Genomic DNA, 23,812 nt, shown 5'->3' on the forward strand with positions numbered 1-23,812 from the left:
CAAAAATATAATAATTGTTTATATATATATATCAGTTTTTTTGAATAAAACTTGTTTCCTATATTTGGCTGGCTGGTCAAATGTAATAAATGATAATCTAAACTCATCATGATCAGAGTAAAGCTAGAGCCAAACTGCTACACAGATGGTGGAGTGAAGATCTGAGGCAGCTTACTTAATTTAAAGTTTATTTATTTCTTCTTAGTAGTAGGTAGAGAAATAGGAAGGAGGAAAAAGATTAAGAGATCTCTTATAAAATCCCTAATAACTAATATTTTTTCTAAATAACCCTCCCCCACTCCAACTATTCCTCAAGAAGCCTCTTCTTGTCTGATAAATCAGACCTGCCCTGGACTAACCTCTCTGACTAAAATAACCCTCTAACTTACTAAGCCTATTTCCAAAACAATGAACCTTAAATATGTATAAAATCTTTCACAGTTTGAAAGCACCTCTATGTCTGCCCAACTTCAGAGGTCCAGCTGTCTGTCAGTTCTCAGACAAATTAGGTCTCTACTGCCTTCTGTGGTGTTTAAGGGAAAATCACTCGGTAAAACCTATTTATTAGGAAGATTTCTCTTCTTCAGTTTCTTAGTTTTCTTATATCTCTTCTTTTTACCTTCAAATACCATCAGCCTTTCATCTTTCAGACCCGGAGATCAAAAAGTTGCCATTGTCCTCTCCAAGTGTCAGAGAAGAATGGTTCCTAACTGACCCTAAACTCCCAATTACTCAACTTCTTCATTCCTCATGACCAGTCACTCCTCTACCCTACTTAAGTCATACAGTTTCAATAAATTGTTTATTTTTGTATAACAAGAATCTCCTTAGTGTCCTTGTGCCTGGCCCTGAAGAGAATTTCACTTATGAGCTTCCCTTAATTTATATAAACTGAAGATACTTTGTAAGCACAACAAGCAGAGGATCAAATCACTTCATAATCAATAATCAATTAATCGCTTATTATGTTTAGTTTTTGCATATTTTTACACTCTTCATCTCTCTATCTCTTTCTCTCTTTCTCTGTCTCTCTCTGTCTCTCTGTCTCTCTGTCTCTGTCTCTCTCTCTCTGTCTGTCTCTCTCTCTATCTCCTGTTCTTTTTTTTTTTAATTCTCTGTCTCTTCATTTGGTTGCTTCTTTCTCTTTCCAGTATATATCCTACTCTATTGGAGTCTCTGGCTTTGATGCTCTTTTGCTTTCTGTCTTACCCTGTATTAAGCTGGATGATCCCAAGATGGCTATTCCTTATATGACAGCTCTGTGAGTTCAAGATATCAGGAGCTTGGGTGCCCTCAGTGAAAGGCAATTGGTAGGGGAAAAGTTTCCTGCACTGAAGTGGAATATTTAATCAAACACTAATTTGTCATGCTTTTATGCAGATTCCTTTTCAGGAATAGGTTGGACTCAATGGCCTCTGAAGTACTTTCTAACCTTAGACCTACAGCAGTGAAGATAGTTGGGCCCCAGAAGTCATAGTGCAATAGGTCCCAGTATTTAGAAGAATCGGTCAGATCCCAGCACCCTTCCTCTTCAGTGGAGGAGGAGGTATTTAATGTAAGCATCTTTGAGACATGGTTGGCTAAAGGGATTAAAAGTTCAAGCCACTGACATCACTTTCAGGTTCCTTGAGAACAAAGCACAACAAAAAATCTCTCTGTCTCTTTATCTCCCTGCATCTCTGTCTATCTCATACTTCAGTGGTAGAAAACAATCGACAACTCAGGTAGAAGAGATCTCAGATTAATCAATTCAAGGTATCCTCAATGCCCATCTCCTTGAATATTCTTATCCAGCTGTGGCTAAATAAATCTTTTGGCTAAGTGTTGAATAATCCCATTTTTCCCAATACTAAACATGAACTAGTCTGAGTCTGGCTAAGTGAAGAACATGTCCTTTGCAGGGTTTCCAGCAGTTGAGTACTTATGAGGAATTTCTCCCTGGAGTTTCCTTTTCAGGTATGGATTAGACCACAAAATACAATTATAGAATTTTAGATTTAGTACCTCAGAAGCCATTGAGTCCAACCTATACCTGAAAAGGAATCTGCATAACAGCATGACACATAAGTCTTTGAACAAATATTTCTAGTGAGAAGGAACACAGTTCAACCAAGTCATCTAGCTCCACTTTTGGAGAGCTCTAATTGTTAAGAAGTTTTTCTTGATATAAAACCTCAATTGGCTTTAAAAAAAGTAACTTTCATCCATTGCTCCTAGTTCTGTTCCATGGGGCCAAAAAATTGAGAGGTTGTAAAAAAAATAGAATTCATATGTTTACTATGGGTGTTCAGAGAGGGGTAGTATCTCTAGTATGGAGGGCTTGTCATGCCCTCACTGACCCCCACCTGACACCCTGCTCTCACTTGTAGCATGCGGCAGTGGCCACACCCCGGACAACGGCTTCGACAGGCGGGCTAACCTTGTGAGTGTAGCCATCGGGTCGTCGACCCCTGGTGAACCAGGTCTCTGCCCACCCAGCATGTGAAGACTGCTTTGGCGGAACAGATGGAAGAAAGCAATAAGAAGGTTCAACGGCTGAGATGGCAACGCAGCAAAGCACTGTGGAGTGCTTAGGGCGTGTTGGAGCACAAAAGACAACATAGCCATCCAATGCAGCTGAGGAAGTCTCCAGGTGTAACGACTTTCCATGACACTGGACCCAGGCTTCCAACGCCGAGAGAGTGGGACTGTCTCTGTGCATCGACTTTTCCACTTAAATCTCCTTCACGCACAAGTGTCTTTGTGCACACTCATCTATCATAGATGAAAACACACAAAGATAATCGTCATTCTCGGTTACCAAGAGACTACTACCACATAACACTATGAAACAGGCACTCTGCTAAATACTTTACAAATATTATCTCATTAAAACTTCAAAACAACCTTGTAAGTTCAAAGATTTTATTAGCTCAGTTTTGAAGTTGAGGAAATGGAGGCAAACAGAAGTTAAGCAACTTGCCCAGGGTCACTTAGCTAGTAACTCAGGCCCAATTTGAACAAAGGTCATTTTGATTCCAGACCATGTCTCCCAATTCTGAAATTCTGTGGTTTGGGGATGATGGTTATAACTTATATGTAAAATTAAGAACAATTTTAATGGAAGTCATCACATTGAAAACTCATGATATCTGAGCTACTTGGAATGCAAGCTTTCAAAACATAAAGACTTAAAGGAGGAAATTAGAACTGTGTGTGAACAAGAAGTTCAAATAAATCCCATCATTCTGTCCTCTGCCAGAGGTATCATGAACTGGCTCTCAGTGACCCTACAATGTATACACCAATGTTTTTATTCATTTACAAAGAGTAGTTTAATAGCCTGAAGAACCTTCTGTTTATTCTGTAGTCTTGGGTGTTAAATGAAAGACTTAGTTTCTTTGGGCTCACTGTCTCTTCATTGCAAGTCTTAAGTTAAGGTGAGAAAGAATAAAGTCTGTGACTCAGGAGATCCTCATAGATCAGGCAGCAAAGGTTCCATCATGACAGGTTTCAGGGATATTTGGTGCTCCATGTTGATGCTGGTTTCATTGTACCCATGGTGACAGGTAAAACAGAATGTGCCTGTGGAAAAAAACATGAGACCTAATATTTCTTGGGATTTATCTTTAGATGTGTTCAGACGTCTTGGCTCTGACAAGGACACCGGAGGAATATTTTCTGGGAAGACTGAAAGGAGTAGCAGGGAGGAAACAGAATCCTAACAAAAAGTTCTAGCAACCGAGGCTAAGTCATTGGGGGAGGAAGGGGTGGGGACATAAGGTGTATATGTTGCTTGAAGGAAGTCTTTTGGGCACAACCACTCCAGGCTCCACTGCTGAGGTAGATTGAAGACAATAGCATGAATCCTGAGCTCAGTAGTTTACTTGAAATAGTGGGGAGAAAAGTGCAGGTCTCTGTTCACTTTGGGAAATTTTTCCAGGAGAGGAGCCTGACTATCATAAAGCACTGTGGATTGGAGGGATGGTGAGGTTGTGAATGAGCTGGTACTATAAAGGACAAAGGACAGAAAATGGGAAGCAGCAGTGTCCCATTTAACCCCAGGAAAGAATGAAGGAGTGAGGGGCACAGTCTTTATAGTTGTTCTGCTAGTGTCCTGATGCACCTTGGTAGTCCTGCGTACTAGTATAATTCTAAACAGAAAGAAGGAAGAAGAAAATGAGCAATAAGAAGAAATAAGGAGGGTAGAGGGAGACAAAGAAAAAAAATGAAGAGAGGAAGAAGGGATGAAGAGAAAAGGTTTCATGATCTTGCTTTTTTGTTACAGCCCACAGTTTCTTCCCTAAGTTCCTCCAGGCCAAGTCCTAAGCTTCCTCACCTTCTTCCTTGAGCCCTCTCCTTCCTCAGTTTGTGAACCTTCTCCCATTCCCTCCCAAATTGAGCATCTTTATACCCCAGGGTAAAGACATGGATTACTCAATTACTTCCCCAGGGCCATCTGACCATTCACATTATCTCACCTGGTCTACTGGACAAGCCCCAGTTACCTGAATCATTGGAGAAGGAACCACCACTGATAGTAGGCCAAAAACATCCTTAGCATCGGAAGAAAAAAGATAATATTGTCTATATTGCTGATATTCACTGAAAACTGCAGCATCATAAAGAAGGAAAAAAAAGCCACACGCATATTCAAAAGTGTTATTATTAAGATCATCGTGAAGACTGTTATAACAGTCCAAACAAGCCAGTTCATCCAATCATCCACAAAAAAAAACCCTGAAGAGTTAAAAAAAAAAAGATTATCACCTGTTAGAAACTGGTGCAAAGTAGACTATATAGTTTCCCTTCCTACTGTTCTCCTCTAGAATGGTTGGAAATTCTTGTCCATTCCCCTATCCCCAGACATGGCCCACAGGTGGCTTTCTCCACAACCTTTGGATTATCTAACACACCACATTTTATACAACATGATCCATCCTCAGGGCAAATTCTCAGGAACCTCTTCCCCCTACACACACACACACACACACACACACATCTCTGCCCAATTCCTCAAGTCATAAATGGACCACTATACAGAAGAAGAGAGATCCATATGCTGCTAGGGGAACCTGGGATGAGGGTTGTCTGTCTTTGAGAAGGAAAAAGATACTGGGGTTCAGGATTGTTCATCAATTCTAGTACCAACAGAATGAGGAGAGGGAGTGGACACCCAGTGAGGGAGAATTTCATGAGGATTGCCCAATAAATCATTAATTACCCTCCCCTCACCCATGCTCCCAGGTTCCAGTTACCTGGGCAACCATGTTTTGTCCAGACGTAACAAATAAAAGCACCCAGATCAATAGAAGAAGTCACTGCCAGTATCCCATTCAGCTGCCAGTAAAAGGACCATTTATTTATTTTTTCTTTTCTTTTCCTTCTCTTCTCTAAGTGTTGCCATTTATCTGAAAGAATACACCCAAAGTCAAGGCTATAATGACTCAGCCCCTTAACCGCCTGGACTATCAACTATGACTAAAGGACTCAGGCACTCCAAAAGACTCCTAGTAGGAGTTTTCTCTAATTAAATCTGTTTCATAGAAGATGACCACTGTCCCAACTCTCTCAACTGAAGATAAATAAAAGGAACTGAATTAAAGACATGTGAATCTTTGGTGATCCTATCACCCCAAAGACAGCTCATTACTACTTTTTGCACCCATGTTTTCTCATACAAGGGACATTCCAGAAGATAGAGACAACCATCCACTGGGAAAGAAGGAGAAGTAGTGGGAGGATGCAGAGGTTGAGAGAAAATACCTCAGCTCTAGTCACAGACTCTCAAGGAAAGAAGAACTCTAATTGTAAATGTGATACATATAGTATTCCTATAACTTTTCTATCTATATTATTTTATAACTAACTTATGGGTAACCCCCCTGAAGATTCCAAATGGTATTTATCATGGAGGCTACAGATGCTATTGTTGGGTTAAACGGATTATGGTTAGGGTGGTAGCAATGAGTGCTCATATTCTTAAACCTTCTCTACTCATACTGGCCCATAAGTTTCAGGAACCATGACTTACTTATATATTCTATACTTACTTCTGATGTCGAAGGCGACATATATAGACAATGTAAATGACATTATCCACACACTAATGGTGCCCCTCAATATATTGGCCACCTGGGGATCCATTGATATCTCCTCTTCCACACCTGAAATACATCATGATAACTGAGAGGCAACTAACGAGCACATTCTGGCCAAGCACAGGAGTAGGCTTCCCATATGGGTATTTTTTGCTTCAACCCTTACCTTCTGTCTTAATTCTAAGGCAGAAAAGTTGCAAGGGCTAGGCAATTAAGGTTAGGCAATTTGCCTAAGGTCACACAGCTAGGAAGTGTCTGAGACCAGATTTGAACCCAGGTCCTCTATCCACTAAGCAATGTGCTCTATCCACTAAGCAATCTAGAAGCCCTTCCATATAGTCTTTGGGAATTCACTCCCCAAATAGAAGGTCAATTATAGGGAAATCTTCCCAGAGGAGAGGGAAATCTTTGGCCCTGCTAAAGAAGGAGGATGGAGATGTGGCTGAGCATTGGGAAAACATTGGTTATTACCACACATTCCAGGCTTCCCAACCACTTGCCCCATCATTGTGTCCCCACTGCTCCCTCTTTCATTCCCTGAACCTATTTATCACCTACAATTTCTTCCTCTTAAACCCCATTAACCTTCTACTGACTATACAGAGGGAGCTACAAAGAAAATGTTAATGTGACATGTATGAAGATATGCTGCTTTTTATATTTTGGGGAGTCAGTTGATCAGTTTGTTAATAAGGATATATCAGATAACTACTGAGTGCCAGGCATTGAGCTAAACAGGGAGTGTTTAAAAAAAGGTAAAAGACAATCTCTGGTCTCAAGGACCTCATAGTCTAATGGGGGAGATAACTTATAACAGCTTTAGGCAAATAGTTGGGTGCTAAGTGGTGTAGTGAATAGTGCACTGGGCTTGGAATCATCTTTATGAGTTCAAATCTGGGCTGTGTGACCCTGAACAAATCACTTGAACCTCAGTTCCTCTGTTTGTCTCATTTCTTCATTTGTAGAATGAGCTGAAAAAGACAATGGCAAAACACTTCAATATCTTTGCCAAGAAAACACCAAAATGGAGACACTGAGTCAGATAGCACTGAAACAACTGAAAAACAACATTCCCTCTTTCCTTGTTTTCTTTCCTTCCTTCCTATCTCCCTTTCCCAGTGCTTAGGCCAGTGCCTGGCACATATTGGTACTTAATAAATGATTATTCAATTGAATGGTTCTCACTGGATTCTTCACAATAATTCTATGAGGTATAAGATGTTATTAACCCTGCTTTTCATATGAGCAAAATGAGGAGACTGGACCAGAGTCACCCAGATCTTTCTGGCTCCAACTATGAGAAATCTCACTCACCCCCTTCTGAATTCTGTTGTGTTCATAATCTCATTCCCCAACCTATGTTTTATGGCCCACTGCATGTGAAAGGGTTCAAATGGATAATATTGATGCCAGTGATATTTTTCTCATTAAATTATTAGGTAAAAATCATGTATATGATAAATAAATGCAACAGTTTCCTACATCAGATTATCAGTAACTTCCTACATCAAAACCACATCAAGCTAATCTATTCTGTTGCTAAATTTACTCTCAACTTTCTGCACCCTCTTCCATTATTCCATGACATATTCCATGGCCCATCCTTACTAGAATGATGTATCCTATCAATGTACTTGAAAGCCCAAAGCATTCCTCAGTCAAATCAGTCTGGGTACTTCTTGTCTTTTGTACCTTCTACTAACTGTACATGTGAAGACACATCTAGGCTAGGTCACTAGAGTTGAACTAAATGATGCTTCTTTTACATGTCTCCTTTGTTACTTCCTTTTTCTTTTTTGGTTTCCCCTTTTTCTATTACTTCTTCTAAGTCTTCCAACTTCTTTGTTTTATCCCTTCTGTTGAAACCTACAAAATTGGCATTGGAAAAGAAGAAGACAAATCTTGTCTGAACACATGCTTCATGATGGACTATCCCTGACCTACTCAGCATTAATTTTCTTGCCATTACCCGAGAACTGTTAACTCCTTTCCCACACCAGAATAGCACCTCAATAGAGCATGCTAGTTTATATTTTTTCAGAGTGCAACTACACCTTGTTTCTGCTCTGACGGAACAGAAGGGCCTAATAATGAATGACCTCATGCTACCAAGAGGTAGTATTCAAAATCATGTCATACCAAAAATCAGGTCAAGTCTATTCCACCATTCTTGATTCATTCAATGACAAATTCATTTGCAGCTTTGTAAGCCTACCAGATGATAGTGACTTCAGAGACTGTTTGGTATAATTGTCTGAAATTGTAGAAACATCAAAAAAGTGACTCCATATGGGGTGTTTGAAGAAATGGAAAGAGAAAAAAGAGGTGAAGAAAAGAAACCAAGAGTGGTTCCTGGTAGAGTTGTTAGGTAATGAGAAACTGAATGACTTGGAAGATTACAGGAAGGAAAAAAGGACAATCTCTGTACACTCCGCTCTCAGTTTTTAGTGATTTTCCTACTCAACCCTGAATTAGGCCTAGAGAAACAAAAAAGAAAGTATTGGTGTATCTTATCCCTCTCTGGGTTGGCAGCAGTGTTGAAGATTTCATGGGATAAAATAGTTGAAAACTTATTTGAGAATTCTGGCATTTGGAGTTTTGTCCATTTTCCTGCTTGGGGAAATATTGGGAACAGATGAGAATGCTGCAACACCAGGGATAGCTTGAATGAGTCTTTCAAGAGCTTTGAGAGGGTGAGAGTTGGACAGGCAGACATTGTCCTGGCAGAGGTGGCAGAGGGTGTTGAGCTCGGCACTAGTGATGCCAAGGTCATTTACCTCAAATAACTGGCATGACAGCACCAAAGTAGAAGATAAGCCTGATTCTCAGTGGACATCCATGTTATGTCTTGTCATGAATCCAGGTGACTGAAGAATTATCTTTTTTTTTTCTTTTCCCACTGCCTATTCTCAACTTTCATCATTTTGGACAGAGACTTCAAATGAAAATTTCCTATTCCCTTTAAGTTATTCTTTACTGTTTAAAGGCAAGTCTAATCTGTTAAGCATAGTATCTCTAGATAAAAGAAATCAATCTCTATTGTGCTCTTGGGTTTTGTACATCTTGAAACTGCCCCGTGTGGCAAGGGTATCGAGCTGGCTTGGTGATCAGATTGATATTTTGGGATTGGAGCTATTTTGAGCCCAAGACTCTTTCTTCTGACCAGTTTAGAGAAGAAGAACTGGGACTATGATCAGTGCTTCTCTAAATCTGAGGCACATGGAGATCAGGACTAGAGGGGATGGGCGCAACAACTACTGAAAATCCCATCAGCTGGTAAAATGAAAGGAGAGTTAGCTCTCTTCCATAAGCTCCTAGAAATGTAACCCCAGACTTCAATCTCACTGCCTGTGAGTGGGACCAGATCTGGGGAGATGGTTGGAGGGTAGAAGTTCCCATGGAGAAGCAACTAACATTTTTCTTTTTCATTTTCACTATGTGTAGTCAACTATATGATCACAGTATGATGGTTATTCAAAAGGTACAGAATTCTACCTTTTGATTGTGAAAGGCAGGCTTAATTGATTGACAAGAGATTTTCAGAACTGATTAGGGGCTTTAGCATTATCATGTTCAACTTTCAATTTTTTGTAAGTGACCATATCAGTGAGCTCTCTCCTGGTCATTCCACCAGACCTCCAGCTTGGTCTCTTGGCTTGGGGAAGGAGAATAACATTGTGCCTTCAGCTCTAGGTATCCTTTTCCTATCTCCTTGAGAGGACTTCACCCTGTGAGTGGGGATTTTTTATTCCCTTTGTCTATTTTGTTCATCAATTGGAATTTGAATTACCCCTACTTAACAAAGAGAGTTCACACTTACTTAGTCATTCACACTTAGTTAGTCCTAAAAGACCACAAGCACTGCCCCCCCTCCCCACTGCAGTGCCAGGCAAATTGAGAGACTTTGATTGGTTCCTGAGATGTGATAGACCAGCCCACATTGAAAGTAAGGAGAAAGCAGAGAGACAGAGAGTGAGGTGGAGGAAAGGATTTATAAAAGCCAGCTGAGGGCATTCTGATTTACTTCCACTACCTTGGAGGGATTTTAGTACCTTGGTGGCTCTTATTGAAGGAGGACTTCTGCTTTAGTGTCTCTACTTTGGTAGGTCTTCTGTGTTCGAGGGATTCTTCTGCCTTGGATTTTGGTGTTGGTGATTGATTCTGTGCTGGTAAGACTTTCTGAAGAGATTACAGAGAATCCTGGTTGGAGATGAGGACTTGACTAAGTTTTTGTTGGAGTTGAGCTGGATTTCGTTGGATTGGCAATTATAGGGCATTTAGCTAGTATAATAAAAGAAGATAATACTTGTTTTAAAATATGTTTATATCAGGCTTTTTAATAAGACTCATTTCCTATATTATGTCAAATGTAATAAATGATTATCAAAACACATAGTGATCAGACTAAAATTGGAGGCAAATTGCTACACAGATGGTGGAGTGAAGGACTGAGGCAGCTTACTAAATGAAGTGTATTTATTTCTTCTTAGTAGTAGGTAGAGGAATAGAATGGAGGAAAAGGGTTAAGAGATATCTTATATAATCCCTAATAACTAGCATTACTTCTAAATAAAACACCGCCCAACTTTTCTACCAGGAGCATCTTCTTGTCTGATAAATCAGACTTGCACTAGACTACACTATCTGAGTAAAGCAACCCTCTAACTTACTTAGCCTATTTCCAAAACAATGAACCTTAAATATATATTAAATTTTTTACAGTTTGAAAGCAGCTCTATGTCTGCCCAACTTAAAAGATTTAGCTGTCAGTTCTCAGACAAACTAGGTCTCTACTTCCCCCTGTGGCTCTTCAGGGAAAAGCACTCAGTAAAATCTATTTAGTAGAAAGGTTTCTCTTCTTCAGTTTTAGTTTTCTTATATCTCTTCTTTTTATCTTCAAATATCATCAGCCATCTTCCAGACCCAGAGATCAAAAAGTTTCCACTGTCCTCTCCAAGTGTCAGAGAAGGCTGGCTCCTAACTGACTCCAAACTCCTAATTACTCAACTTCTTCATTCCTCATGACCAGTTACTCTTCTACCCTACTTAAGTCATAGAGAGAAATGATCATACACTGACGTCTGTAAATGTACTGCTTCTATGTTTATTGCTGGGGGCAAGTCACAGCTGATTAAGTTCTTGGAGTTTATTTAAAATTGCAGTCTGTGGTTCCCCAATGTAAGGACGATAGATTTAGACCTAGAAGAAAAAGTTAGCCCTGACTTAAAATCTTATAACATCCCCGTTCCAGCTAGACAACCAACAGCAATCCCCCCAGCTGAGGGAAAGAGGAGTGAATGGTCACGAATGAGGGGTCCCCCTCCATGACCCCCAGATTCTCTGCTTTAGCAGAGAAAAGTCCATTTTCAACCTCTTGTCACCTGCCTTTTCAAATAAGGCTTGTGGAGCCAAAAAATTTTCACCTCTCCCAGTTTTAAAGGGATAGTACCTTGGAAACAGCAAGATGGGTTTTTTTCATTCTTTCTTCTTCCTTTTTGTTTCTTCCTCAAGATCTTGAGTAAACAATTAATTGTTAAAAGCATGCTTCCTTTAGTATGTGTTTAATGTTTGTTTTGTGTGACTCCATTCATGTCTCTGTCATAAGTTTTGTGTTTGTGTTTCCTTAATTGGTCATTTACAAAAATTGCTTCAAAGCCTTCTGCTGAAAAGTGGTAATTTATGTTCCATAAATCTTCTCTCATTTTGTTTTGGAAAGGGCCCATCCAGAAAAGAAAGAGAGAAAGAATGATTTGGAACACACAAAGGGAACTTTTATCCCCAAAATTGCCTATTCTCTGAGATTTGATATAAAAGATCTATATAGGTAACCTTGGAAAACTGCTAATTAGTCTGAGAATGTACTTTGATGATTGGAATTTTATGGTGATGAGTGTGTTTCAGTTAGAAGTGATATGTTAGCTAAATTCAATTCTGTTCAAGCCAGTGTCTGTTTATCAACACTAGGACCGATAGGAGATAGTAATTGCAATAAGTTCAGAACTCAAAAGGAATTTTCCTTTTTAAAAGGCAAAAAACCATACTGATTGCTTAGTAAAACATAAGATATTTATGTGTAAAATTCAGTCAGACAACAGTTATAGTGGAGAATTTTTCCTAAGAATTAAATGTTGAATTTCAAAATGAGATGTCCTTTAAAGATAGCAAGAAGTGATTGCATGTTAGCATTGAGATTTTAGAAGTTCAGAACTGGTAATTAGAATATGTGAATTTGCATAATTGTTAAGTATGTGATTTATGGCTTATGTTCGAAGTTTTGAACAATGTTATACTTGATTGGGAATATATGTACTATGAATGAGAAGAAACATATCTATTCAAATCTATTGAAAATAAATTCAAAATTAATATTCAAATAAATTACATATCATAATAGATGTACACAAAATATGTATGAATTTGTGCTGTGAAGAAAATTAATTTTATGCATATTGTGTATGGGGCAATTGGCAAAGGAAATTTGACCAGTCCAGAAGTCAAATATGATTCATTATTAGGCTATTAACTATAGGTAAAAGGTAGTTGCCTTTCCCCTATTTATAGTAAGAATAATATAAATTAAAAATGAAGGTTTTATTCTGCTTGGAGCAGAAGTTTGAAAGGAAAACTGGAATCTTAAGTAAATGGTAGGGAACTTTAAACAAAGTGAATTTGAAAGTTGATTTTAATTAATATATAGAGAATGATTTAATATCAAGATTTTAAAAACATGTAACTAAAGTGTTAAAAAAGGATTGGAAAAAAAAAAAGGAAAGATCTTCTCAGACTACAAGGGCAGTCAAGCAGTTACTGTCTTGGAAATGTTCCAAAAGTAATTTATCCCCTTCCTCAGGTACAGGAAGGAGAACAAAAGTGCTTGCAATTATTTTACATTTATATTAAGGGACCAATAAAACAAAATATTTAAAACATATAAAAGTTTTTAGTGACCTTATCTAAACTTTAGAAATATAATTTGAAAAACCTGAGAGGTTAGCTGATAGCTGGAATAAATCTTGATCTGATAATAGGATATATTACACCAAAGGCTTAAAGAAGTAACAGGAATCTTAAGAGTTTATTTGAGTATGCCTAAATGTTATAATTTCTATATGCTACTATTAAGTAAAAATGTGAGCTTTTCTGGAAGCAGACAGGAATAAAAGTTTTTTAATTGAAACTGCACAATTTGGCTATGTGATACAATAGCAAAAGTTAAAACTATAAATCAAGAATCCTAAAGAAGCTCAGGTTAGGGAACATGCCTTCCTTTGAATAACAATTGATATATTACAGTTCGTTAAACAAAAATAAAAATGTAATGATTTATGAATAAGTGGATTAACTATTTAAGATGCTAATGTGAATATATTAGAATTGAAATACATGGTTCAAGTGGTTAGGATAAACTTTTGAAAAAATATCTAGATTACTTTTTATATATCAACACGTCAGTTTTTTCTGTAAATGCTTTTGTGTGAACCATAATACATTCATGATATAAATTTAAGATCATATTTTGAAAAGTTAAGTACATTAACCCCTCAAAGGAATTGTTTAGAATTACTAGGATACAAATATTCATAACCTTGCTACATCTTTGTCCCCACAGCTAGACTTAAGTCATCATACACTAGCTGGTAAACAGAAGCAGTTCTTGATTACAAATTATTTCATTGATTTTGGGAAAAGGGATTCCATTATCCACCTACATGTATGGGAATCCACATATAATTTTGAAAACAATAATCCTATGACTTTAAACTAATACTATTAAAGATTTTATTTTAATTTTTGAGTAAACCTGTTACCCCTCCCTCTTCCTACTATAGTAAAGAGAATTCTTAGAGAGAACACTAAAATGTTCTATCATACTAATTTTAAATAGACTTTAAGATAGGATAGGATAGTTTTTTATCACTATAGGGACAAGTATATAAATAAAGCTTCTATGTAGCAAAGTGAGTGAGAATCTTACACCTATTTGAGGTAAATATTTTAACAATTGCTAGGTTATATAAACATGCAAGCAACCTGTTTCCAAATTATGACAATGATTAGAATAGGAATATTATTGATAATGGGTAGAGTTTTTGTTCCAGAAAATAATAACAATAACAACCACATCCATTATATCTTGCTTTTATTGATTTTACTGCTTAGTCTATGCATGTATATTTTTAAACACAATCTTTTTCCTTCCATTACTGAGATTCTGATTGGCCTACAACTAAATGTTACAAATATAATTTAGTTATTTATAAGGGAAAGATAATCAAAATGTTTAAATAAAAGGTTAAGTCCTCAGGAAATTTTAGATCTCCTGAAGTAAAAGAATTTATTTCATAATATGTTGGTTCCACCAAAATTTTTCTTAATTAACGGACATATCCAAAGCAACATGGAGCACATAGATCACAGAGTCCAGAGAAACAAGATCCATAAAGAAGAAAAGAAAATTCAACTAAAGTTTCATCAATATTACTAATTGCTATTTGGAATAGATATTAAATCCTGCCCATCTGTGTATCATTGGATAACTTTTCTAATCAAATTTTTACTTCTATTCATACTACTGAAGCAATATGCTCTCTGCATCTCCCAAACCTTCAAAATAGATAATGGCCCAACACATACATTCAAAGCTCTTGCTAATTTCAAATTAATCTAAAATTTTAAAAAAGAGTGACAAAAGGTCAATTGGAAAAGTATCATTATTAATCATTGGTAGCCCCAGCCCTCTTCTGCAAGCAAGAATTTGTTTGTGTTTTCCTCCCAGGTACTCCCATATACATTTGGATTCCAGAAGGATTCACCGATTCCTGCCATGACTCCCATCCCAAAAACAAGCCTGGGAGAATGCAGATACAGAGACTGTGCTAAAACAACAAGATGTTCTACCAACTTGGGAACAAATTGGGACACTTTCAGCCCAAGCAAAACAAAGAATGGATAAGCAACAATTTATGCCTCCTGATTGCACTGCCACCTTAATTCTTGCCATGTTAGCCATTTTATCTGTATTCCCTGGTATTTCTGCCATTGAAAGCCCCTCATCTCCCATTACTCATTTTTCTTTGTAGAAATTCATAGCTTCTCTCTCCCCTTTCTGTATTGCTGTGCTCTAGTGACAAGAAAAGTTCCAAACCTATTCAAGCTCATGCATTGATTGTACAATATGTTTCCCCCACGACTTATAGAAATTCTTGCTATGTATTTTTAAGAAATTGACTTAATCCCTCCATTCCTGCTATCATTGTATTTGTTGTTAAATAACCACCATTTATTATGCTTCCTGTTAATATGACTATTGACTGGTACAATGGTTCGGGCATTTATGCTCTACAATTAATTTCCAACAGTTTAAACCATCCTAAACCCTTCATCGTACCCCTTATTGGATATCACTGAACTCATTGTATCACTAGCAACCTTCCCTACAAGGAGTTCACACTACACAGACAAATCATGACTATCAGTCACTCTGGTACCTCCCTTTATTCAGCCTCATTCATCACTAATTCATTTTATCTCCAAAGGTGATTTTATCCATATCTTTATTGCTTGTGGATTTGTTCTTGTCTTATTTTTTCTTATTCTTTTTTGCTTTCCAGTCCTCATCCAATACCTAGGGTCTACCGTTCGAAAAGTCCAAATTAAACTGAAGTCTCTTCAGCTCAAAAATTTTTAAAAAATGGGGGGTATGCTGGGGCCATCAGTCCATGATGCCTTGACAGAGTGATGCATGGTAACTGGGGAGGCCACAGAGTGGTCCTTGGCGAGATGTGACTGCCCACTCTATTCCCTTTACATGACCTCTTTCATCAATGCCCCTTACCTATGAATTGACATGATTATTATTCCCCCTAGTCTCAAAAGAAATAATGCAAGAGCAAAACACCTGTACCCTAATTCTTCAAAACATCACCAAAAGATCAGACCCGCAAACCCAATCCCAAAAGACAATCGTGGGTTAACTTTTAATTAGGTACATAATTCCCAGCAAAACCACAGCTGCAGGCCAAGCCCAAAACTTTCTCACAAAGCCAGTACACAAATCAATCATAGAGGCCCATACAATTTGTACAGGTACAGTACAGTACAGGTACACTAAGCTTCAATATGCCTCAGTAATTCAATTACACAAATCAGTAACTCAAACTCCCTAGTAAGCCACCTGTGAAAAATCACTTATTCTGTCTGCAATCACAATACAAAAATTTAGAATGTTAATCAAGTGATTTCTTAAAAGTTAATGTATCACTTTCCCAATTATCTCTCCTTAATTCTGTATACCTGAATGCCAAGAAAATGGGTATAAAAATAAATCCCAGGCCTGGGAATGTGGAGCAGTTCTTAGATACAACGCAGTCCCATGGCCATAATGATTAAGCTGCCTTCTGTTTGTTATTTATTTTATTTTATTTTATTTATTTTGACAGATTGTTTGCCACCTGTCAGGAACCCTGGAGTTGCAAGTGAGGCTGGACCCTGACCACAGCAGTTTATAAGTTCTGAGATGCCCTTATCTGATCAGATTCCATTGTAATTTCATATCTCCTTCTGCTTTGCAACTCTCCAAATTGTTCTTCATTCACGTGATGGTCCCTAGTCTTTCTCACCCTCAATTGTCTTTTAGGAAATTACCCCAGTACTAGCCACACTCTTCTCCTTTCCCCACTTTGACCTCTTAGTGAATAGGTTTAAGTTGGCAATATCCTCTTCTATTAAATCCCTTACTCTTCATTCTCTTGCAGTCTTAATATGTCATGCCTCAGTCTTGGATGACTCCCACTTTTTGCTTCCTTATCTGCTATATACTGATGTTGAATGAAAGTGGAGATAATAATGAAATTGGGCTAATTAGGTGCACTTCAAATTTGTGGTATATGACCTCAAATGTGTCCTTACTACTGAAAGGTAATCATTTTACATTTCGATAAAAGTTCAACCTTCCTTCTCTCCATGGTTGCTTTTCCAAATCTTTTTTATCCCACTTTAAACCTTTCATGAATCATCATTACCCCACCCTTCTAGCTAAGAACCATGACTCATTTTATTCCTCCAAGTTATTGAAATTATTGAAATTATATGCTGAGGTGAAATCCAGGTTTGCCATATGTTAGCATTATCCAAATGTGAAATGAGGCACTGTAGGTTAGGAAGATGTCAGCAGGAAGAGGAGGAGGAAAGAGAAAGGACACAGGAAAGAGCCTGGAGGTAGTTCTGGTTATAAGAGAATGGACTGGGCAATAAGTGAGCATGAGGAGGAAAGGACAGAACCTCAGGACCAAGTTTTATAGGCTTAGGCAATTGCCAAGAGCAAACAGCCTTACTTGAGGTCAATGTGGGCATCTCAATGAGGAGGAAGGAAACTAGAAAAGGTGAGAAAATAGAGCTCTATGGCTTGATGGTCTTCATCACACCTGGGAGGAAACAGAAGAGAAGAGGAAGGACATAGGTGATGGTAACACAGAGAGTCAGTATTTTTGAGGGGGAAAAGGTGTCATTAAATGTGATAGGAACTGTTTGTTTCTAACTGCTGAACTGTTTGTAATAAGTATATAAAATTACAGTATTTTTGGCAGGGATAAAGATGGGAAGATAGTCATAGGGACAGGGACAGAATCAAAGAGGATCAGTAAATGTAAGAAGAACATAGAAAAGCCAATGTCTTTGGGCAAGAACATAAGATGTGAATGTTTGTGATGGGGTGGTGAGAAATCATTAAATAGGATAGGCATACTTACTGGATTTCTGGGATCAGGCAGCTACCAGTAATAGCATGGAGTAACTTTCTTTGGAGACACAAGAAGGTCCTGAGAAAGAAGCATATAGGCTAGATTCTCTCTTCCATGCAGATATTTTTCATATTAGTTTAGTCTAAGAGTCCATACACACTGGAAAAGGATGCCTATGACTCTTCATACATGGTTCCTGCAAAGAGAAAGGGATAGAAGGATGAAGATTGTGAAAAGCAGGCCCAAGAGCATCAGTCCCAGAGATAAAAGTACAGAAGATGCTTTATGAGACTGGAAGAAAAGGAAGCATTCTTAAACCAGTCTCCTGAACATTAACTAATATGAGTTTAGGTAGAAAAAGACACTCTCTGGGGAGAATGTCAAAGATAGCTCTTTCTCTTAGGGAATGGGGGAAGTGGGATGTCAGTACAGCTATCTTTAGTTTTTCCTTTCCTCAGCTTGCAAAGGGCTTGGAGATGTGAATTGGGAGAAAATATGAAATGACAAGACTTTATTGGGGGTAAGGCAGGGAGGTAGAACTCCGTACAATGCTCCCTTAGTTTGTTTTAGCGTTGGGGTGATGACCAGGGTTTCCTTTAATGAGGAGGAGTCTGTGTTCCCTTACAGGGCTATAAAGTGAGGCTCATATGCTTACAAATGGGTATAATATACCCTCTTTCTTTCCAGAAGAGGCAACATCAGTGGCAATCCTGTGTGTGTGTGTTTGGTGGAGTATGGTTTATTTGGGTGAGATGAATCCTCTAGCCATCCACTCTAAGGTGAAAAGAAAGCTTTCCCCAGAGCTGCTTTTTGGTATAACCTGTGCTTGGGTACTGAACCACCCCTTCCCATTTCAGTTTAGACTCTTGAGGTTCCTGCCTCTTCCTCTTATGATCTTTGATCCTGAATGGAGTTAGAAGCCAGAAGAGAGACCCGAGTTCAAAAGATGAAAATCACCCTAGCCCAGAAGAGGAGAAATGGAAGTCCAAGAAAGAGTTCCATGCTTTCAATATGCTTCCTGTTCTTAAACAACAGCCCCATGTGTCAGTGGGAACTGAGCCTTCACATGGACTAATCTGGCAACTACTAGTTAATATGGGAATGATTATTTCCTAGATCAGTAATGGCAAACCTCTTAGAGATGGAGTGCTGAGATCCACCTCCAACCCCCTTCAGAACAAGTGCTCTGCCTGCCCTTCCCCAGAAACCAAGTGCTGTGTCCTGCCCTGCCACCTTACCCTTTACACAAGGTATAATTCATTGGGTTGTTGGGTGGAGTGGTAGGTGAAGTGAGGAATATCCTCAATGAGTGCAGAGAGGGAGAGGGGAGTGGCCTGAGTGCTCTGCTCCCCTCCAGTTCTACTGCCTCTGAGCAGCCCAACTTACCCTCCAGAAGTCCCATTAGGCTTCTGGGCAGAAGGGCAGGGAATGTGAAAAAAATATCCTCAGGCACAATGGAAAGGGGGAGGGGAGCAGCTCCACTCAAGGCCTTCTGCCTTTCTAGTAACACACTATGGAAGGGGGGGGGCTTGTGCTGAAGGTAGCTGTGTACCCCTAAAGAGTGTTCTGCATGCTATCTCTGGCACCCATGCCAAAAGTTCCCCATCATTGCCATAGACCTAATTAATTCCTTCCCCTCTAGTGCTTCTTCCACTGTCATACTACCATTTATTCCTTGCTCTGACCACATTTTGGGGTCCTGGACAGTACCCCTTTCCCCCTATTATTTCAATTGCTTATCCAATGAGTTCCCTCAATCTCCTTGGTCTTGAGGTGACTTCAGTCCCCAATCTCCTTTAGCCTCCTGTTGGTCCAGAGGCCTCTTGTGCATTACAAAGTCAGAAGAATTGCAAGTTCTATTAGGGATCAACTGTTCCTGGTCATAGCTCTTATTTGGAAGGATCTGAATTTTACTCTTTGGCCTTGCATCTCATGAAGAGAAGAGTTTCATAGTTGATTTTCCCTAATAATAGTAGTCAATTTTGAATTTGAATTAGGAATTTGTAAAGCATTTTATAGAAAATATCTCAAATGGATCTCATAACAATTCTGAGAGAGGCATTATAGAATTCATCATCCCAATTTTAAAGATGAGGAAACAAGTATCAGAAATTTTAAAAGATTTTCCAATAGTCACAGAATTATTGTCACAAGGTGGATATGAGCCTAGTATTATTTGATTCTAACACTTTATTTAATACTTCATCGGTGCTCTGATAACCAGGATCCCCCCATGAATTCACAAAGATTCAACCCTCTCCCACCAGCCTCCATAGCTCTCTTAGAAATTCCTCTCTAAAGCCTCTCTCACTCATGTTTTTCTGGTCCATTTCCTCTGGGAAGGTATGGGGTAGGGAGTGAGAGAGAGGGGAATCCTAATATTGTGGAGTCACAAGGATGGATGGAACTTTGGAAATTATCAAGTCCAACATTCCCCCACCCCACCACTATATTCCACTCCACATTCATCCAATCTACATATTCAATCAAAGAGAAAATAGCCAAAAGACAAAAGGTGGCTTGCAGAAGATCACACAAAACATCCATGATAGTGCTTACCGTGGCACCCAGAGGACATCTCCTAGAGAGGGTCCATTGCTCTGTGTTCTACCTAAAGTGAAAGTTAAGAAATGTGGAGAAAGTCAGGGCAGTGACTTTGCAATGGCAGGTGCCCACAGGATAGGGGTGGGGCAGGCAACAAGAAGGATGTTCCCAAGTAGGTGGAGCTCTGGAACAGTATTTGTGTCTAAAGACATGAAAGGCATCTTGAAATACAGGCTGGTGTATCAACAGTCCTCTTATAAGGAAATCCAAAAATTTTAGTGAAGGGAGAATTGGAGCTCAGGAAAGAGGAGAGAGATTACAAAAGGCAGCATTAGGGACAATATCTGAGGGGGATTTAGACTGCTTTTCTCTGATGCTATGGGTTATTTTCTTGCTGTATAAATTCCCTGTGGCTCCCTATTTTCTGTTTATGTCCCTTGGGAAGTGGTCTCTGGCATGTGACTGGCCATAATGAGGTAGGGCTGAGAAAATGAGCAGCATGGGGATCTGGTCATGTGATCACCTGTGGGGATGGGAGTGGAGAACAGAAAAGATGAGCTGATCATCTGAAGAATTCAATTTCAAGATAATATGCATTATGTGGCTTCTATAAGCAAGTCTTTGTTAAGAAAGAAAGAAAGAAAGAAAGAAAGAAAGAAAGAAAGAAAGAAAGAAAGAAAGAAAGAAAGAAAGAAAGAAAGAAAGAAAGAAAGAAAGAAAGAAAGAAAGAAAGAAAGAAAGAAAGAAAGAAAGAAAGAAAGAAAGAAAGAAAGAAAGAAAGAAAGAAAGAAAGAAAGAAAGGAAGGAAGGAAGGAAGGAAGGAAGGAAGGAAGGAAGGAAGGAAGGAAGGAAGGAAGGAAGGAAGAAAGAAAGAAAGAAAGAAAGAAAGAAAGAAAGAAAGAAAGAAAGAAAGAAAGAAAGAAAGAAAGAAAGAAAGAAAGAAAGAAAGAAAGAAAGAAAGAAAGAAAGAAAGAAAGAAAGAAAGAGAGAGAGAGAAAGAGAGAGAGAAAGAGAGAGAGAGAAAGAGAGAGAGAAAGAGAGAGAGAAAGAGAAAACGAAAGAAAGAAACAAAGAGAGACAGAAAGATAAAGGAAGGAAGGAAGGAAGGAAGGAAGGAAGGAAGGAAGGAAGGAAGGAAGGAAGGAAGGAAGGAAGGAAGGAAGGAAGGAAGGAAGGAAGGAAGGAAGGAAGGAAGGAAGGGAGGGAGGAAGGGAGGAAGGGAGGGAGGGAGGAAGGAAGGAAGGAAGGAAGGAAGGAAGGAAGGAAGGAAGGAAGGAAGGAAGGAAGGAAGGAAGGAAGGAAGGAAGGAAGGAAGGAAGGAAGGAAGGAAGGAAGGAAGGAAGGAAGGAAGGAAGATAGATACTGCATTACAATACAGGTTAGAATATAATATGTGCATAGGGGAGATCAAAGAGTGGGATAAAGGAATGTGGAAAGGAGCATGTCTTCTAATTCATAGGATCAAGACTGTCTTCTTGGAAAGAGTGATAACTAAGTCAGGACTTAAAGGAAGAAAATGATTGAAAAATGATTATTCTGAGACTAAAATAATGCAAATTTTATTTTGACTGAGTATCATCAAATGATAGGGTAATCAAGGACTGTGTTAACTTTAATGTGCCATATAAGAAGTGACATTATGGACAGATAAAGGTCTATCTTTAGACTATATGTTAAGTGCTTTCTGCAGGCATTTGGTTCCTTTACACTCTCAGTACTAGGAGTTAGAATAGTCAGACAGAGACAGACAGACGGACGGACGGATGGACGGACGGACGGACAGACAGACAGACAGACAGACAGACAGACAGATAGATAGATAGATAGATAGATAGATAGATAGATAGATAGATAGATAGATAGATAGATGGATAGATGGATAGATAGATACTGCACTAGAAGACAAGTTAGAATATGACAAGTGTATAGGATAGATCAAACAGTGGAATGAGAAATTGTGGACTGTGATAGAAGAATAATCCAGGGACTTTGAATGACAGAGATTGGAAGAAATGCAAAGGTTTCCATCAACAGTGAGGGATGGGTGAGAAGGTTTAGAATCCTGAGGGAAGAGGAGATTCCAGGGAAGAGGCAGTTGATCTCTCTCTGAATTGAGACAGCAAAGGAGAACGCCCTAGTAGAGACTGGATCCTGAGCAAAAGTTCTCTTCTTCCCTTAACCTGTTGATGATCCTCTCCAAACCCCAACAAATAGTGGCAGAAACCTGAAGGAAAGAAGAAGCAGTCCTAAAGAATAAGATTCTTTCACAACCCTCTTTATATCCTGGATTTGAACATTACTCTGTTGTGACAAAAACCAGGGTCTATCAATCTGAGACTCTTTAAGGCTTAGGCTACCAAGCCTAAGTATCTCAACCTTTGGGTGGGGGGGGGAGATCTAGATAGATAGGGATCTCCTCACTCTCTTTCCTCTAGACCCCAACCTGTCAGCCATCTTTCAGTTTTACTCCTTGTCCTTAATACCTTAGAATAAAAGTTGCTATCTGTCTTTCAACTGACTCCAGTGTGATTGAAGTGAATAGTTACAGCTGAGAGGGAGAGAGACCTGATTTTTCTCTCTTCCTCAAGGGAAGAAGTGCATCTTCAACAATAGTTAATGGATGGGAGTAAAAGGCAGGTTTAGTGAGGAAATATAACTGGAAAGGACTAAAGGGGGGAATAACTGATCTCACCCTCCTCCTACCACGTGGGGCACATAACATCAACTTCTATTCCTTGTCTTTACCTCGAGGGAGGGAAGACTCCATTCTCTCTCTCTCTTCCATACCAACAAAACAACCCTCTATTACAGGACAGAGGGAATCTCTTGTACTCCATGGTATCAGGAAAAATTTCTTGGAAGCAGTAGCAAATAAGCTGCATCTTAAATTTTTTTCATTATTTTATTGTCATGGAAAATACAATTCCATATTGGTCATTGTTGTTAAGAGCAAACTCATACATAACCAAAACCCAAAATAAAACCAAATATACATTGATTTGAAAGATGACTCCAATAGTTGTTCCTCAGAAGGTGATTCTTCATCAGTCTTTCTGGATCATCCCAGATCATTGCATCACTGAGAATAGCCAGGTTTTCACAGATAATCATCATCCAATATTGTTATTATGCTCAATGTTCTTCCAGTTCTGCTTATTTCACTCTGCATCAGTTCCTGTAGATCTTTCCAACTTTTTCTCTAATCCTCTTGCTTATAATTTCTTATAGTACAATAGTATTCTGTTACCAAAATGAACCATAATTTATTTAGCCATTCCCTAATTGATGGACATCCTCTCAATTTCCAATTCTTTGCCACAACAAAAAGCACAAAAGCTGGATCTTAAAGGAAGATAATCATTGAAAAATGATCATCCTCAGACTACAATAATACAAATTATACTTCTACTGAGCATCATCAAATGAAATTGTAATCAAGGACTTTTTAAA

At 38.7% G+C, this 23,812-nt stretch overlaps 1 long non-coding RNA gene across 3 annotated transcripts; it reads right to left on the reverse strand.

Annotated features, from left to right (window-relative positions):
* Positions 1 to 2,887: 2,887 nt before the first annotated feature.
* Positions 2,888 to 20,543, reverse strand: LOC103094211 (uncharacterized). Of its 3 annotated transcripts, XR_008917445.1 has the most exons (8): positions 20,378 to 20,543; positions 17,828 to 18,014; positions 10,133 to 10,361; positions 6,247 to 7,051; positions 6,033 to 6,146; positions 5,238 to 5,390; positions 4,488 to 4,719; positions 2,888 to 3,564 (listed from the first exon to the last, which is right to left on the reverse strand). It is a non-coding gene; the product is annotated as an uncharacterized LOC103094211 (long non-coding RNA). The 3 variants fall into 3 exon arrangements; XR_001629239.2 differs by lacking the exon at positions 6,247 to 7,051 and having other exon boundaries at positions 20,378 to 20,522; XR_465590.3 differs by lacking the exons at positions 6,247 to 7,051; positions 17,828 to 18,014; positions 20,378 to 20,543 and adding an exon at positions 11,530 to 11,899.
* Between the last annotated feature and the right edge of the window lie 3,269 nt (positions 20,544 to 23,812).

Source organism: Monodelphis domestica, chromosome 3, assembly GCF_027887165.1.
Source record: "Monodelphis domestica isolate mMonDom1 chromosome 3, mMonDom1.pri, whole genome shotgun sequence".
NCBI lineage: Eukaryota > Metazoa > Chordata > Mammalia > Didelphimorphia > Didelphidae > Monodelphis > Monodelphis domestica.